At 42.8% G+C, this 10,321-nt stretch overlaps 1 long non-coding RNA gene across 1 annotated transcript in view; it reads left to right on the plus strand.

Annotated features, from left to right (window-relative positions):
• LOC147004234 (uncharacterized) overlaps positions 1 to 8,720 on the plus strand; it is a 38,435-nt gene extending 29,715 nt beyond the window's left edge. The window contains exons 2-3 of the long non-coding RNA XR_015047330.1: positions 6,220 to 6,318; positions 8,445 to 8,720. This is a non-coding gene — a long non-coding RNA (uncharacterized LOC147004234). The remainder of the gene's footprint in view (positions 1 to 6,219; positions 6,319 to 8,444) is intronic.
• The last annotated feature ends 1,601 nt before the right edge of the window (positions 8,721 to 10,321 follow it).

The following is a 10,321-nucleotide window of genomic DNA, read 5'->3' on the forward strand; positions in this document are numbered from 1 at the left end:
ACATAGATAACCAACAGAAAGCTTACCAAAAGTGAATACCTTTTCAAATTCCATATCCCTTTTTAAATAAATGAAAGTCAAACAGGTTTGTGTTCATCTCTCTCTCTCTCTCTCTCTCTCTCTCTCTCTCTCTCTCTCTCTCTTCCTTTCTCCATCTCTTTGTATCTCTCTCCCACTTCAACACCCTCCAGACCGTGTGTGTGTGTGTGTGTGTGTGTGTGCATAGAACAGAGAACAGCCTTGGGTATAATTTCTCAAGCTCCATTCACTTTTTATTTGAGAGGGAGGTTGAAACCAGGGTTTCTCACTGGCCTGGAAATCCCCACAAAGGCTAGGATGTCTGGTAGATCTGACAGGTCTTTATACATACACAGTTACTGAAGGAATTGCTCTCCCAGAGTCTGTGGTTTTGTTTAGGTCTCTAGAACCCTCAGTTATTCACATTCTTTACTAGTGAGATTATCCTAGGTAATACAAATCAGAGAAGAAAGTGGATTGATCATGGATTGTCACTAAGCAATTGTCCATGGACGGCTGGAACTTTGCTTCACTGAAAAATGTTGAGAGCTAATGTAGAATATACACCTCTTACCCAAAGATCAAGGAATTCAGGGTTTTTATCCACCCGTCCTTATCAGCCCTTAGTCAAACAAGAGATTAGCTCTGGAAGGGATTGACCAATGGCTGTAAAGCAGGATATAAAGAGCAATAGATGGTGAGGGTCTCTTCATTTAGGCCAGGCCAGCACTCTAAACAGGGTTATACCTGTTCATGGTTAAGAAGTACATGGTTAAGGACATAGGATAAATAAAAATATGACAGGTGTTATGTTGACTGGCTGGCTAAGCTCAGAACAACTTCAGAATACCTGTGCTAGGGGAAGCAAGAATACAGAACAATAGATTTTATTTGTTTGTTTGTCTGTTTGTTTGTTGTTTTTGCCCTAGAGAACTTTTCAACTCTAGGGGTCCATTTACCTCTCTTATACATCTACAGGTAAAAGGTTGAATTCTGGATAAAATGGGCTTATAAGAAAATTGCTCCCCTTCCTCGGGAAGTTCCCACTCTTGAAGGAGGTGCAGTGGAATAGATACTTGGGAAAGGAGAACTCTCCCCATGCCTGCTGGGATTGGGTCTTGCTTCTCTGCTCAGGTGGCTCCTTTCCTGAGGCGTATGCTCAGTACTTATTCTAACTAAACTCTTGACTGCTTGAGCTATGCCTGTGTCCCAGGTGAATTCCTCTCTCTTGGAAGCACAGGAATGGTGGGGTAAAGACAAGAGGAAACTGCAAGAGCCCTATCCCCACCCCCATCCCAAATCTGGGCAGTATGCTCCCAGTGGTCCAGAGGGCAGAGGATCATGGGTGCTGGCTGTTAGTAGTTTGGCTGGTGAGCCTAGGTATAATGTCATGATACAGGGCTGAAATACTAGTCCCAAGGGGGCCTGGATGGTCCAAAGAGTGAGACGATCTGTCCAGACAGGACCCTCTGGGAATGTACAGGAAGACTTGTCCTCCAGTGTCTGTGGACACGAACCTGAGTAAAGCAGGAAGTTGAGGTTCAGGACAGAAGTCCTTAGGGCTCTAAGGGAGGAAAGTCAAGACACAAATCACATTGTTCTAGGAAAGTGAGTCCACGAAGCAAATTTCACCCTGTAGGCATTTCAGGAGTGAGGGGGTCATTTGGAAACACTGGCCATAAAATTACATGATGCTTCTGAAATCTCTCTTTCAGCAAAGTAATCCCATGAATCCATGCAGTAAAGAATAATTCAGTGCCCCTAAGTCCTGCCTCTTCACTATTAGGTGAAATACTGGCTTATGAGCTATCTGAGTATGTGTAATGTAGTTAGGTCACACACTCAGATAGCTCTCCATCCTTCCCCTTCACTTCCCCTGTCCCCGTCCCCTGTCCCCACTCTCTCTCTTGCCTCTCCCTCTTCTCTCTTCTCTCTTCTCTCTTCTCTCTTCTCTCTCTCTCTCTCTCTCTCTCTCTCTCTCTCTCTCTCTCTCTCTCTTTCTCTCTCTCTCTCACACACACACCACAGTCTTCTATCCATGATGCATCAAACCATTTTCCAGCAATACTACTTCCTTCTAAATCAAGAGAAGATGTGTTTTAAGATGTCTTCTCAATATCAAAACTGAGAAATTGTCTTGCTCAGAATTCTATCAAGAGTTGCTCTGCAGTTTAGAAAGTTTAGCACTGACAGCTGTGGTCATGTATGAATCACCCATTCAACATTTCTGGTGGAGTCAGTAGCATCTGCAGCTCCCAATTTGAAAATCAGAGGAAGAGATAGAAGTTTATGCTACTTTATTAAGTCTGTTTAACTACTGCCACTGTGTCTGTGTGTGTTCCTACATGTGTGCATAGATGCATAGGCTGGGCAAGCAATACTGCCTCAAGAGATCCTCCTTCCTCAGGTGAGACTACAGATTTTTCGTTGTGGCTTTTTATGCCATCCTATCATGTGATTTAGATGCAGATATGCATGTTATTCTCTTGCATGTTACAATTAGTTTATTTCTCCAGTTAGTCAGAATATTGTATGTTTTTGAAAGTTTATTATGCAAGCATATATATATTTTATGTGACTTTCATGTAGAAGAGAGTGTTCAAAATACCTTCGTAGTAAAAAGGTTGGGTCTGTGAGAGCTGAGTTCCTGCTTTTCTAGGGCAGAGCTTATAGGAGAAACGTGGTAACCACAGCAGGAGTTTCGAGCGCCCCCTGCTGGGGACAGAGACTGCTGCCATCCTGCTGCTTTCCCTCTTTCAGATTGTGGCTGATAGCTTCCAGAGGCAGTGGGAAAGGTGTTTGTGGATCTGAAAACCTCATCCTTAAGGGTGGTGGTGGGGAAATGTGAAAAGGAATCTTAGAAATAACATTTAGGAAGGTGGACTACATGTTCCTTTCTTTACTAAGCGCTGCCATGGACTGAACTGGAAGAAAGCTAGATGCTGAGGCTTATTGATGCGAATGCTATCAAAATATTACAGGAAAAAACATATTCCCGTTTTTTAGTTAAATAATAAAGTCATCTTTCTCTTACTCATGGCAGCAACTTCCTGGCAGCCCACTGTCTTTCTTCTTTCTTCTTTTTCTTCCTTCCTTCCTTTCTTTTTTGTTTTTCTTTTTTTTCTTCTTCTTTCTTTTCTTTTTCTTTTCCCCTTTTTTTGAGTCGGCATTACATTGATTTGATTAACTAAATGAAATTCAAAAGGACATCGGTGTACCTCTCCTGCTGTTGCATCTTGATTCCACGCGGTGGCACTGTGCTGAGCTGTGGACAGCACCACCGCAGAACTCAAGAGAAAGGGGAGGTTTGAAACTGTGCTGAGGAGAGACCAGTGAGATTTGCCAAGACTTGGGGAGGACAGCAGGAGCCTAAATAGCTCCCGCTTCGAGGCCCATACATTTTCAGTATTTGCTTTCTCACATGTGTTCGGGAATTCAGCTTCCTGGAAGACACCGAGCGAACTCTCAAGGCCAGCCTCATTTGTCCTTTGACCCTGTTGGACCACACAGCCAAATTTACCCTGCACTTCCCTTAGTGTATCCCCCGGGTTTGCCAGCTTTCCTGTTGAATTCCCAAGACCGCTTCAATCTTCCCACTTTTAGATAATTTGACCTTCCTTCTGAAGGTGCCAGATCTCTTCTATCCCTGTGTCACACTTAAACATAGCTGCCAGCTGGATTCTCTTAGGACAATGCTATTATTATACCTCTGGGAAACTTCTTTTCTAGTAGGAATTGGCCACAACTGTCTTAAGGAGAGGGACAGAGTTTATGTTATGCAAGGAAGAAACAAAAAACAAAAACCTAGCAGTCTGTACCATCTGCCTCAAGAGGTCCTGAGTCTCTTGTCTTTAGAAATACTTGGAGCAGACTGTTGTGAATCGCCCTCCAACCATCACCCCAGGAGGTGCAAGCACACCTGTGCAGTCACTTTGGGATGGTTCAGGAAGGACAGGAGCCCCACTCCCCCCAAATGTGCCTACCATCACGGTTTCCCCCTCTTTTGTTGAAACTAATGAGTCACGATCAGAGTAATGTTTTTCTGTGACTCCAAAACCATTTTGCTTAATGAGGTACTAAGTCTTTATAATTAGGCCCAGAAGGAAAAGAGGACGTGGCCCTTAAGAGCAATAATTATTTCAGTTATTTATGGTAATAAAAAATTGAAAATAGGAATTCTTCCTCAGAATGCGACTATTTATTCTTTTACATATTGCCTAACAGGCAATTACCCTATTAAGGCAGCATTTTGTTGCTAAAGACATTAATTGAAATGTAAATTAAATGTAAATCAGCTAATTAAATTGATATGTAATGAACTTGTCAGGCAGGCCTCTCTGATCAGATGCATTTCACTAATAAACAAGCTTTGCAGCCTGCCCAACACACAACTGGGGCAAAGGGTTCCTAGTTGATCTGCACCTGGCAGGCAACAAGAATGGAGGGGTGGGCTGTTCAGAACTTCAGAAGAAGAGAACATTTGGTCATTGCTCTTGGAGACATGTGTCTTAGGATACCTACCTGGGCTTCTTTTTCTTCGGATGCAGAGTATCACATGTGAACACCTAAAAGTTCAACTCAAACCAGGACATGTGAATAATGGTCTACCTGGAATTAGGATATATCAAGGAAATATCACTACTGCTTTCTGATTCCCATAGCTGTGTGCCACTCTCAGGGCTGCCTCCCCTTACACTGATGACTTATGGCCTCCACATTTCCTCACAGGGGAGCAGAGTTAAATGAAGTTGTACTAGGGCATTTTTGCAGCTGGCATGAACTGGCACAGCTGAGCCTGTTGTTCAAATAGTGAAGCACACGGTTGGTAAATAGCTACTTCTCTACCTCATGGCTATTTGTGTCTCAGATAGATGTCTCTCCTTTGCCTTACCCACTTGGGATCGTTTCCCAGAGCCTTCAGTATGGAAAGCATGTATGTCTAGTCTAAGAAGGGCCCCTTCGGGATGCTAGGCTGGTATCCATGCTGACCAGCTAATACCCTTACACACCCACCCTGTAGTGCATCACTCCTAAACCAATCCTTGTTATGGGGAAATCCCATTCCATTGTGACAAGTGGGGAGAAACTTTCTTGGGTACTGTACCAGGTGTGTCTAACTGTGGTCCATCGGACACATGCATCCCAGGAGAGCTGGGAATGCCACTCAACACACTGTAAATGATCTTCCTTCACACTGTCAAAAGTTGGCTACTTCAGCGTGCTAGACTTCATCAACAGAGATCCTCGAGTTTGAATATGCTTCAGAATCACATGAAAGGGTCCTCAGAACACAGAGGGCTGAGCCCCACTTCCAGAGCTTCCAGTTTGGGGATCAGTCCTGAGCTTCTGAGTTACTGTCAAGTTGCCAGGTGACACGGATGTTGCAGGTCTGGAGACCATACCTAGAACCCATTGTTCTAGATCCTTGGCACCCTTCAGAAGATTGAGAGCATCATCGTTCAGATTGTTTTCGTGGTGGGTAGTAAGGATGAGGAACCAGGGGTAACAAAACTGTAGGCAGAGCCACAGACTTAGATAAACAAAATTGCTTCAGAGCTCAGCTGGGTTAATTTACATTATTTCTCTGGTCACTGATTAAATATCTCCCTAAAGGAACTCAAAAGAAGAAAGGCTTATTTGGGCTGATAATTTTAAGGGCTTAAGTCTATTATGGCAAGGAAAGGCCTGGCAGTGGGTGTTCCTATGGCATCTGGAGTATACAGCTGCTGGCTTACTTTCGGTGTACCAGAAAGCTAAACTGGACAGGGAGTATGGTCAGGATTTAAACTGCAAAGCCCTCCTCCAGTGACCAACTTCCTCCAGTGACCCACCTCCTCCAGTGACCCACTTCCTCCAGTGACCCACTTCCTCCAGTGACCCACCTCCTCCAGTGACCCACTTCCTCCAGTGACCCACTTCCTCCAGTGACCCACCTCCTCCAGTGAGGTTCCACCTTCAACTAATGGTTCCATAACCTCCCCCCATAGCATGACTACCAGGGGCACCAAGTATTCAAATACAGGGGCTTGTGGGAAACATCTCATGCCCCAGCTATCATCATTCTCTATAGCTGCCCTCATGTTACAAATGGTAGAGTTGGGTAAATGGAACAGGCACCTTATAGTTGGCAAGACCTAAAATATTTGCTAGATTTTGAATTGTTCTTTGTTGTGTTGTTGTTGTTGTTTTGTTTCTTTTAAGGTGCCTAATACTAATCCTGGCGACCTGAGTTTGACCCTTGGAACAGACATGGTGGAAAGAGAAGATGAACCCTTGCAAGTTGTACTGTGGCCTCTGCTTGTATGTTAATGGCATGCTCATTACCCCAAGCCCAGACTCCATCCCCTTGCCCCTCTCACACAATCCATTTTTGTACTTTTTTTTTTTTTTAAATCTTAGTAGAGTTCCCTACTGACGGCTAAGTCCCCAATCAGGTCTCTAAATCTGGAGAGACTCCAAGATCCAGGGAGCCCAAGACCTTCTCAGCTTTCTCAACACTTTCCTCTCTGGTTAGAAAGCACAGATGGTTCTCACCGACACAAGAAGTATCTGAAAAAATCCCTTCATTAGTAAAATCACTGAGCATGGTTCAAGGGGCTAGGGATTGAGCAGTAAACAAAGCTGCTCATTCTCCTGCCAAGTTCGTAATGGTTGAGCCTCAGCCGTACCCTTCGAGTTTCCATTCAGGGTATTAGCAACCATGAATTTTAAAGTGTCTTTACAGTTGCCAAAATATGGCATCTCCTCACAAAGACATAGAACATTTACAGCAGTAGTTCTTAACCCTCCTAATGCTGTGATCCTTTAACACAGTTCCTTATGGAGTGGTGACCCCAACCATAAAATTATTTTCGCTGCTGCTTCATAACTGTAATTTTGTTCCTGATAGGAGTTGTAAAGCAAATGGCTGATATGAAGGATATCTGATATACCACCCTAAAGGGGTCAAGATCCAAAGGTTGAGAACCTCATTTTGCATCCTCGGTGACTGTGATGCGGCAATTCTTTCATCCACTCTCTTCTCTGCCTTGACTCACACTGCCCAAGCAGAAGGTCCTAAATTGGGACCCTCAGCTCCCACAGAAAAGCTGAAGTGACTGCACACACCTGTGATCTAAGCGCTGGCGAGGTGGAGACTTGTGAATTCCTGAGCTCATCAGCAGGCAGGTCTTAGCCAGCTGGTGAGCTCTGGATTCAGAGAGACAGCCTTTCAAAATATAAAGTAGCAATAGTAGAGGAAGTTACCCTCTCCTATTCTACTAGACTTTGGGGTTCATTCATCTTAGTGGGTAGTATTTTTTGTTTGTTTGCAAATTTTTTAAAATGGACTTTAAATAAAAAGTATATTTAAAAAAAACCCTGACATTATAATTTAAGAATTAGTTTTGCCTATAGCTGTAGAGGGCTCAGTGTGTGCTTATTTGATCCTTGAGTTTGGATAGAGCATTTTGGGGTGCGAACATGTTGTAGAGGTTGTTCTTTGATTCTTGGCAGATAGAAAGCTGAGAGCAGAGGACCCAGGAATTTAATGGGGTAAGGACATGCCCTGGTGACCTACTTTCTCCAATTCAGCCCCACCTCTCGACCTTCAGCATGTCCAATATATCATCATGTGCTAATCCATCAATGGCTAATTCATTCATTAGGTCAGAGCTTTCAGGATCCATTGTCATTGCAAATGCTACCAGAGACACACCTAGAGAGTTCTGCTTCACTGATCCACTAGGCATTTGTTGGCCTATTCGAGCTGACAATCCAAATTAATCATCAGAAAGTTGTAGTGTCTCAGAATAAGCCTGTTAATTTATAAATCCAAATCTTTGCAACATTAATTTATATTTCACATTACAGAAAAATAAAATACGGGTAAAGGTGTATACAGGCATGGACCAGGGTAGAGCTGAGTATTGAAATCTTACTCTGGGAGCTTGCCACTTAAGAATGGCTCAGTGTAGTCAAATCATACTTGCATTCTCACACCAAGCATGGTGGCTCATGCCTGTAATTTCAGCACTTGGACACTCAGGTAGGATGATTGCCTCATGTATGAAACAAGCTAGCTTGGGCTACTTAGTGGGTTCTAGGCCAGTTTGAATTACAATGAGATCCTGTCTCAAAAACACAAACCAAAAATTTGCTTACCAGTAGTTGATTAAATTTTAGAATATACTCAGGGGAGAGAACACAGAAATAGGTGACCTCAGAGAATAAGCTTGGGTTTTGTAGTTAGTCCATATGGATTTTTAATCCCCAGTTTGCTTTGGTCTCACCCTTTCCTGTGACCTTAAATTGGGCGGGAGGGCTGCAGGAGTGCCAGGTTCCATCTGGAGCCTCATTGGCATGAGCAACACACAATGACTTCTTCGGAATCTGCATATTTGATAAATGTGTCACTTGCTATCTTTGTCACTTTTACTTTCATGCAGTTCGGCAAGAGCTTAGCACCGAGGAGCCCTTGAATATGAAGCTTATGGAGCAATTAAGCCCTTTCCTTGGGGACTCCAGACCTGATGACGGCCGGTGCATAGAGATGAGCAGTTGTATATTTGTCTCCCTCTTGCCAGAGAAAAATGAAATACTCCAAAATTCATCAAGGACTTGTGCTGTATTTCAATGAGCCATGTGTATTTTGTATATTGTGTAATTAATCTGGAAAACGACTCATCTCATAAACTCAGGGAACAGGCTCATCTTCTATTTAATTTCTTTTAATTAGATAGTCCCAAGGAAGCACTGAATATCTGCAAGATGTGATTCCTACCCACATGATGGAATGGTCAGTAAGTAACGCTAAACAGATGATGGTCTTGTCCTCAACACAAATGCCCAGAGACACACTCTTTGCACCCCCCCCCCCCCCCCGCCAACTAGCCTTTCACTTAGATATTGCCTGAAGCATTATCCTCACCAAATCCTGGAGCTTTAGCAGATGAAGTAACTTGCTCAAAGTCACAGGGAGGTTTTCTCTTTGCAAAGCCAGGTCACTGAAGTCCTGAGCTCCTCAGTTAAGCACTTCTTCATTTGCATCCCAGGCTGACTGTAGTCTGGCCATATGACACCATCAGCATGTGTGTGTGTGTGTGTGTGTGTGTGTGTGTGTCTGTCTGTCTGTCTGTCTGTCTGTCCGCTAGCCTCCAGGTTTACCTTGAACTCACCACTGTAGTGAATGCTGCCTCGCTTCTGATGCCCTACACTGATGTTGCCACCAGGGCCTGCTTTCCCCTATCATTCTACATCTGTCTCTGTACCATAGAATGGAAAATGATATAGAAATTAACACTCTTTGAAAGCAGTCTCTGTTGAGACTAGGCTTGGTGAAAAGGGCCCAGGTCTTCAATCGGCTAACTCTGAGATAGAGACTGCACTGTCCCTGCAAGATCAGGCTCTGGCTACCAACGTGCTTGGTGGTGACTACTTTCTTGGTCATCTTCCCTTTTTCATATCAGGGTCACATCTCCCTGAAGAGTGCTTCTTGAGAACTCTTAAATAAATGCCTTGAACTTGGATTCCCATCTAACTGTGTTTCTGCGAAACCCAAACTAGAACAGTGATTTTAAAGAAAAAAAAAAATTTCTTGAGTTCTTAGTTTCCTCATATGTTAAAAGGAGTATGTGTAAGAAATCACCTCTCATAGCTGGGCAGGGAAATGAGAAGGAAATATTACCCATAAAGGGCTTTACACAATTCTATTCATAGCATTATAATTTATAATAGTATAATTCATAAAAAGGATCTAAATATCTATCAAGAAGAGAATTTGGTAAATAAATTAGATTTTACCTATATGAAAGACTATTTCACTGGGAGGAAAACTTGGTATTTTCAAAGAATGTTTTCAAGTGCTGTTTCTATGGCGTGGAGAAGCATACTCGGGAGCTACATTATGCAGTCCAACTAGGGAGCACAGTGAAGAGCAGCATGTAAACGGGCAAACGCACAGTTAATTAGCTTTGTTGAAAAGGTAAAAAAATAAAACATACAAATAAAAGTTACTTATCTCTTAATAGTGACAAATTATTTATGCTGTTATATGATTTTCAAATTTTGAAGTTGAAAAAAGAGCTTGTTAATGAAAAAGCAAATGTTATTTAGAAAAACCTGATTTTAAAATTTCAAATACATTTTTTTTCTTCTACAAAAGGCAGAGTTTATTTTTATGTTTATGGTTCTAGAGGGTTAGAATCCATTATAGAATGAAAGTCAAAAGGTCATACAATTTGCTAAATGCATGAAACTCAAGAAGAATGAAGACCAAAGTGTGGACACTGTGCCCCTTCTTAGAACAGGGAACAAAACACCCATG

Source organism: Mus caroli, unplaced genomic scaffold, assembly GCF_978045245.1.
Source record: "Mus caroli unplaced genomic scaffold, Mus_caroli_1 scaffold_6, whole genome shotgun sequence".
Classification (NCBI taxonomy): domain Eukaryota; kingdom Metazoa; phylum Chordata; class Mammalia; order Rodentia; family Muridae; genus Mus; species Mus caroli.